Source organism: Solanum tuberosum, unplaced genomic scaffold (genome assembly GCF_000226075.1).
Source record: "Solanum tuberosum cultivar DM 1-3 516 R44 unplaced genomic scaffold, SolTub_3.0 scf00167, whole genome shotgun sequence".
Taxonomy (NCBI): domain Eukaryota; kingdom Viridiplantae; phylum Streptophyta; class Magnoliopsida; order Solanales; family Solanaceae; genus Solanum; species Solanum tuberosum.
In genome coordinates, this window is record NW_006239091.1 from 377,562 (window position 1) to 385,628 (window position 8,067).

Below are 8,067 nucleotides of genomic sequence, written 5' to 3' on the forward strand. Positions count from 1 at the left end.
AAAAAATAAGGGAATCACACTCCTTTCACATAAAAAAAATAAGGAAATCACACCCCTTTCACATAAAAAAAAGAAAGGGAATCACACCCCTTTCACATTAAAAAAAAAGGAATCACACCCTTCAAAATTGATAATATAATATGAAACACATTCCTTACAAGTTACATCCGCAAAATATGTAAGTTTGAGATAATCAATTCTTTAGCTATTGATGATTTCCTATTATAAGTAATGACAAGATTTTTTTATATGAAAACCCTAAAATTAAAGTGATATATACATACATATATATATATATATATATTTATTTATTTATTTATTTATTTATTTGTTGGAACTTGGAACTTGAAAAGTGTGTGGGAAGGAAACTTTTGAAGTCTTTTGACTTTTAAACTTTCAGAATTTAGCTTCTTTTTTTTTTTTTTTAATGAAAAATGTGTTTTTAGTTAATAAAAATAAATTGAAGCGAATTGGGGCTGCCTGGGATCGAACCTGCGACCTGTGAGTTGAAATCTTGCAGTGGTACCAGTGAACCATCCAGCCATTTTGACAACGGGTTCAACAAGTTTTAATTTAATATATTCTTTAATAATTATTGAAGTAATATATCGAGTTTAGTCGGATGACCACGGGTTCGGGTGACCCAAAATTAGTACATAAATTCGCCCCTGATTAAAATGAATCAAGAAAAATACAAGTTTGTGGGAACAACGATGAGGAGGACATAGACATATTTTCAATTCATAATTTGTGGATACTTTTATTTACAAAAACAAACTCGATGTTGACAGTAAAATTTTTGTTCCCTATACAATTGTGGACAAAATTAAATTATATACAATAACAATAACGTGAAATTTCACCAGTGGGGACCGGGGAGGATAAAGTGTACACAGATCTTATTACTAGCTCGTGAAGGTAGAGAGCTTGTATTCGAAAGACCATCGGCTCAAGTGCATCAAATTCAAGTAAAAGAAGAAGAAAACAATGAGAAAAATATACCGTTAATAAAAAACAATGTAAAGTCTGTAAGAAAAAAAACAAGAACAACAACAAAATAGTGTGAATAATCTGATGGCATGGTCATAAAAATTATTGATTGGCTATTTTGAAATATATTTTCTTCTTTAATTTAATTTTTTAAGAAATAAATGATAATGACTAAGACAATATTTCTGGAAGGCTAGTAATGTGAAAGAAAATGATTGAACATGTTGAAGTTATTATTTAAATAATCGCTACTGAATATCATGATTTAGAATTTTTTTAATTTGTACGTATACTCGTATAGAAAGAGAGAAAGTTACTCTATGGACTCATTAAGTTCACTGTTTGGTGGGCCTGGGCCTCTTTTTTTTTTCCGCAAACCCATTAGCTAACCTGCCCTATTTAAATTTTAGCAAAATAAATTTTGCCCTGCCCTACCCTACCCCACCCCATTTAAATCTTCCCCTACCCTGCCCCATTAATAGCTTGCCCTGCCCCTCCCCGCCCCAATTGCCATTCCTAAATTAGCACTAATCAGATACTTGGATCAACAAATTAGATGCCCCTTTTCAATGGGAGTAACTTAAAATATGTCTTGGTTTTTGTATTAAGTGATTTAAGGACTAAAGTTTATGCATATGCAAGTTATTGAACTTCAAAAGTAAAAAAAGGTGCAAATAAGTGTTCCTATTAAGGTAGAAAGCTGTTGCATTTGGTCACCCATTTTATCAGATGTAGCAGGTGAATTTTACCCTTTTTCATTATTCATGAATTCATGTTGCTATATTCTATTTGCCTCCTTGAAACACGAAGAATATATGAAGTAATTCAAGGTAAGAAAAACCTAAGAATCGTAAGTATGTGACTCACACTAATGTGTGTCGTAGCACAGATTATGATTTATCTTTCCAAACAATTGTCATACCATTGGCTGAAAATATACTTTAATTACTAGGAGAAGTTTATTTTAAAGAAACATTTGGACAAAGTATACTTGATACAATGTTGTTAATCATTTAACACATTTCTAAATTACATTCATAAGTGTTCTCCCTGTTTCTTTCTTTGTTGCTCTCTGTTGTGGGAACAGATGAAAGATTTGAGCTAGCAGACCATCAATGAAGAGAGAAATAAATGTCACTACAATATTAATGGCACCACTGATGGAATGGTTGGTTAATTTTTTTTTGATCATCCTACTCAATAAATAGAGCTGACCGAGTATTCATACAACACCCATCTTTAATCTTTAATCTTTAACTAACAAGTAGTTATAACTTTCTCAATGACGGCTCAAAACCAAGTCCAAATTACCATTCCTAAAGACCATAATGCCCAGAAGCAGCAGGGTTTTTACTATCCTCTGGGTTCGAGCCGTTGTTCTAGGAGCCAATGATGAATTAGTCTCAATTGCATCCTTGGTGATGGGTGTTAGAGCTGTCCAAAAAGATGTAAAGGCCATGATACTTACTTGGCTTTGTCTGTCTATTACTATCTAAGTTACAATTCTCTCTCTTTTTCTGTGGCGATATCTGTTATTGTACTTAATTAGTTCAGTCATAGTTTTAATTCCCGCACAGGTTCTCTGATTATAGAATGTTTGTCACGCCCTAAGTTGAACAAGACGGATAAGTACATCTGTTATACTATTGACATGTGCTAAACCAATAAATCCCTATACGAGACACAAATGATGAGGTACTATACATTTACGATACAGACCAACTAGCTATAATGATGTGATGGACAGATGAAACTATAATCACATGTGACAACGTTACAATGTCTAAGAAGCTTCTAATGGAATATATATTATACACTTTAAGAATGGTCGGGACATGGCCCCAACAAACCCAATTATAACTATTAGAATCTATTAGTCGTCCTAGTTACCTCTTAGCTCTAGGAGGGAATGAAGCTCATTGACACTCTGCTGAGTACGCTAACTTGCATACCTTGCCCTACATTAATGAAAATGCTGTGTCCCCGCAATTGGGACATCAATACATATATAACATGTACTGGTATGTAAAGAAGACAGAAAAATAAGTAAACAAAAGGATGCTCAATGAGTCAGATAACAAAATGAACAACTATAGACAACTGAAAACTGGAGACTCCCATTGGAGCTGTAACTTAAATTGACAGATTCATAAGATGAAACAGTAACCTATGCATTTGCCTTATTAACTTATCATATAACGTCTTATGAGTTATTCATTATTATCAAGCGCCTAGTAATTTGCCTACAATATCCTACGACTATTTCTAAACAAATGATCATATGAGGGCCTATAGAAGGCGATCTATGTGAATTGTTAAGGCATATGTGCTCAAATACTCATGGTTATGATGCTATACACATAATTGTTATCGAGGTCGAAAACAAGGTTCGTCCTCCGTGGGGTCGTTATGAGGGTCTTGCCCGCAGCCATATGTGCCATATTTTGGCTCAAGTCAAGGAACAGTTCATGCTATTCATGCTTGTTGGAAATAGATACACCCATTGATGGGTTGACTAGTAACTTGCTTCATTCATGAAGTAAGTTACAACTCCACTAAATAACTCCCTATAGTAAAAGAAGAAGAGTTATGTATTCTTGAATGGAATGGGAGTTATATGATAAGGGGTGATGTAACTCTTGAATGAATAAGAGTAACAAGTCTTAACCTTGTCCTATAAAAGGGGAGGACTTGGGGTCATCCAAAAAAAAAAAAACACTCAAACAACACAAGAAAGAAGTTTCTTAGATAAAGAGTGTAGTTGTTGTGGAAAACAATACAAGACTCCATAGTGATCTTGTAAGAAACCTCTTAGGTAGTTGGTGGTGATAGCACTTGATCCTACAACAAGTAGGTACGTATAATTCCGCATAAATCTCCAAGTTTAAATCCTTCATTGGTATCAGAGCAAGGTTTGTTAGATGTGATTATGTTTTCACCATTGCATCATAAAAAAAAAGTGATAAGCGGATTTTCGATTTTATTACATTTCGAAAAAGTTTTTCATTTTTTTATAAACATACTAACTTTCGGCAAAGTTATCTCCTAGAGTGGATTGACAAATTGAACAAGACATATATTAATGGAAAGATATTTTTGATAGATTTCCATCGATATATTATTTGTAAAATTTTGATAACGGATGAAGGAGATATGGGCGTTGAAAGTTGGCTGTCAAATAAAAAAAAAACTGCTGGAAATTTCAGCAAGACTGCCCAACTTTCAAGCTCATTTTCTCCCCCTTCATTTTTTATTATGTGTGAAAGACATATATCTATGGAAAGATACTTTCAAAACCTTTCCAACGATATGTTATTTGTAATTTTTTGACATCAAATAAATGAGACGTGAGTGCTGAAAGTTCACTATTTGAAATTACAATCGGGAAATTTTGTAAGTTCTAAAAGTTTTGTAGGCAAATTTCAAAATAAATAAATAAATAAGTAATCCATGATTATGGTTTATGTCATTTGTGTGAGACATGTATATTGAACGATTTATAAATTTATATACATATATATATTGAGTGAGAGTTCTTATTGATAGACAATTTTTCTTATTTAGAACTATCATAATTTATTAGCACACAATTGATTTAAAAATATTATTGGTATACTTAAAGTTACATGTGATCAAAGTAAGACAAACGTAGACTTTTGAACATGGGCTTCTAGCTAAACAATATTAATTTGGATGCAATTTTGTGGCAAATAAAAAAAAATAAAAATTGTGTTTTGTGCTTATTTGTGCTATGTCTTCTATGTGCGTAGATAAGTTTATAAAATTGCTTCAAAGACTATCATTGCTGAATTGAATAAGAGTGAAAAATTAAATGGTGATAATTATGACATTTGGCACCGTAAGATTCAATACATTCATGAAGAGCAAGAGGTTTTGGAGACCCTCAACCATGTGATGGTTGAGTCGGCGGGTGAAGACACCCAACAACATGAGGGAAATCTTGAGACTTTTCAAGTCTGGAAGAAAAAAAATAGTATTGCTCGCATAACGTTGCTGAGTAGTATGGCTGATGATCTTATGTGTGAGTTCGAATCTTATCCAATGGCCCAAGTCATGTGGATAGCACTGAAAGATAAGTTTTGTAACACTTATGCTACAAAACTTAGGAGGTTGACCATTAAGTTTGACACCTATAGCCTGCCCCCTATTTCATTGATAAGGCAACATTTAAGAGAGATGTCTAATATGATACGAGAACTAAAATCAGATGGTCATAATCTTTCTGATGAACAACAAGTGCAAGCTGTTATAAGATATCTTCCTGCTAGTTGGGAATATATGAAAATTCATATGACCCACAATGAAAGCATCAAATATTTTGAAGACATTGAGCACCATCTTGTTCTTGAAGATGAACGTCGTGACGCTTCTAAAGCAATTGATCAAGCTTTTCTAGCTGAATCTGTTGGGACTTCTAATCCTAAGCAAAAGAACAAGAACAAGAAAGCATGGAAGAAAAAGGGGTCTGATAAGTCAAATCAAAAGGATAAATCTCAATTTAAGAAAAGGGGAAAACGTGGTGCTAAGAATATCGATATGGCCAAAGTGGAGTGTTATTCTTGTCACCAGATGGGTCATTTTGCGCGGGATTGCCCAGAGCAGAATAAGGTTATATCGTGCACTAAAACTTTTCATTTTGCTTATGTCTCTAGTACTTCATTAATGGCAGATGCTAATACTTTGTGGACTGTTGACTCAGGAGCCACATACCACATAGCTAGAGACAAAGGATCATTTCTTGAATACCATCGACTGCCTTCCAGGAGCAGATGGCTTTATGTAGGAAACAATGCATCAATTGAAGTGAAAGGGATCGGAACATGCAAACTAGAGTTGCAAGGTGGACGAATTCTTCTCATACATGATGTCTTATATGTTCCAGACATTCGGCGGAATTTAGTTTCAGTTGTTTCTCTTCTTAAATTAAATTTCAGTGTGAATTTTCACAATAATTATGTTGACATTATTTATGGCACTGAATATTATGGTTCTCGTTACCTTTTTGATGGTTTTATTGTGTTACAATTTTTGGTTTTAATTAATTATATATATATATATATATATATATATATATATCTTATAATCATGGTTGTTTTACTTTAACAATAACTTCAATTTTAGATATAAATATTTGGCTTGCTAAACTTGGACATATAGGCCTTGAAAGAATGAATAGATTGACAAAAGAAGGATTGTTGGGGTCCTTAACTAAAATTGAAATGTCAATATGTGAACATTGTCTAGGAGCATTCCAAAAACTTGGAGATCCAACTACAAAAAGACAGGCAGCCTGGTAGGAAAAACAACTAGAAAACCATTTGGAACGGGAACTAGAGCTTAGTTTCCATTGCAACTCATCCATTCAGATATATGTAGTCCTATGAGTGTGAGGGCGAGGCATGGAGCCTCATATTTCATCACATTTATAGATGATTATACTCGTCATGGTCATGTTTATTTGATCTCCCATAAGTCAGAAGCATTGGAATGCTTTAGACAATTTATGAATTTGGTGGATAATCAATTAAACTTAAGAATAAAAGCTTTAAGAACTCATCGTGGGTGTGAGTATTTATCAAATCAATTAAAGGATCTATGTGATGAAAAATTAATTGTAAGACAATTAAAAATTCCATACACTCCTCAACAAAATGGAGTAGTTGAGTGAAGAAATAGAACTTTGCTTGAAATGGTTAGGTCTATGATGGCGCAGGCTAACTTGCCAATTTCCTTTTGGGGAGACGCATTGATGTCTGTAGCTTTTGTGCTTAACCGTATGCCCTCTAAGTCCATTGCTTCCACACCCTATGAATTATGGACGGGTAGAAAACCTGACTTAAATATATTGCGACCCTGGGATCTACAACATACGTGCATAATTCTTCTCATAAATATGGGAAGTTAGGCCCTAGGGGAAAGAAATTCATCTTCATTGGCTAGTCACAACAATCAAAGGGTTATATCTTCATAGGAAGATGGAAGTATAATAGAGCTTGAGTCATGATATGCCACATTTTTAGAGACTGAATTTCCTAGTAAGGGTGATATCGATAGAACTGTGTCATTTTATGAAGTTGTGGATCATCAAGAAAATCTTCAAGATCAAAGAAGTGAGGACCAAGAAGTTGTACCTTCTCTTGTTGATCCAAGTGCGAGACTTACTCATTTAGAGAATATTTCACAAGAGACAATTGTGCGGAAGAGTACACGAGGAACTATTCCCCAACATCGGTTTCATATCGAAGGGGAAGCATTAATAGTTACTCTGCAAGATGATGAAGAGCCTAATTCAGTTAAAGAGGCTTTTTCAGGCCCTGCTAAGGATAAGTGGATAGAAGCAATGAAAGAGGAAATGGAGTCCATGAGGACAAAACATGTTTGGGATTTGGTTGACCTTCCGCCAAGTCGAAAGACAATTGGGAATAAATGAGTTCTCAAAATTAAAAGAAAGGTGGATGGTGTAATTGAACGCTACAAAGCTCATTTGGTGGCTAAAGGGTACAAACAACAAGAGGGCATTGATTATGAAAATACTTTCTCTCCAGTTGTGAGATTTAGCTCTATTAGATTGATTCTAGCTATAGTTGCAAGTATGAACTTGGAGTTACATCAAATGGATGTAAAGACTACATTTCTCAATGAGGAACTAGATGAAGACATTTATATGTAACAACCATTAGGTTTTATCCAAAATGGTCAAGAGCGAAAAGTTTGCAAGCTCAAAGGTCTATTTATGGACTAAAACAATCATCTATGCAATGGTACTTAAGATTTCATTGCTCTATTACGTCTTACGACTTTAATATGATCGATGAAAACCATTGTGTGTATATGAAGCGGTCTGAAACTGATTTTGTGATATTGTCCCTTTATGTGGATGATATACTATTAGCAGGAAATAGTCTTACTTTTGTAAAGGCTATAAGAGTTGGTTGTCCCTAAATTGAAATGAAGGACATTGGAGAATCAAAATTCATCCTTAGAGTTAAAATTCATAGAGACCGCTAAAAGAATTTAATAGCTTTATCACAAGAATCATACATTGAAAGAATTCTT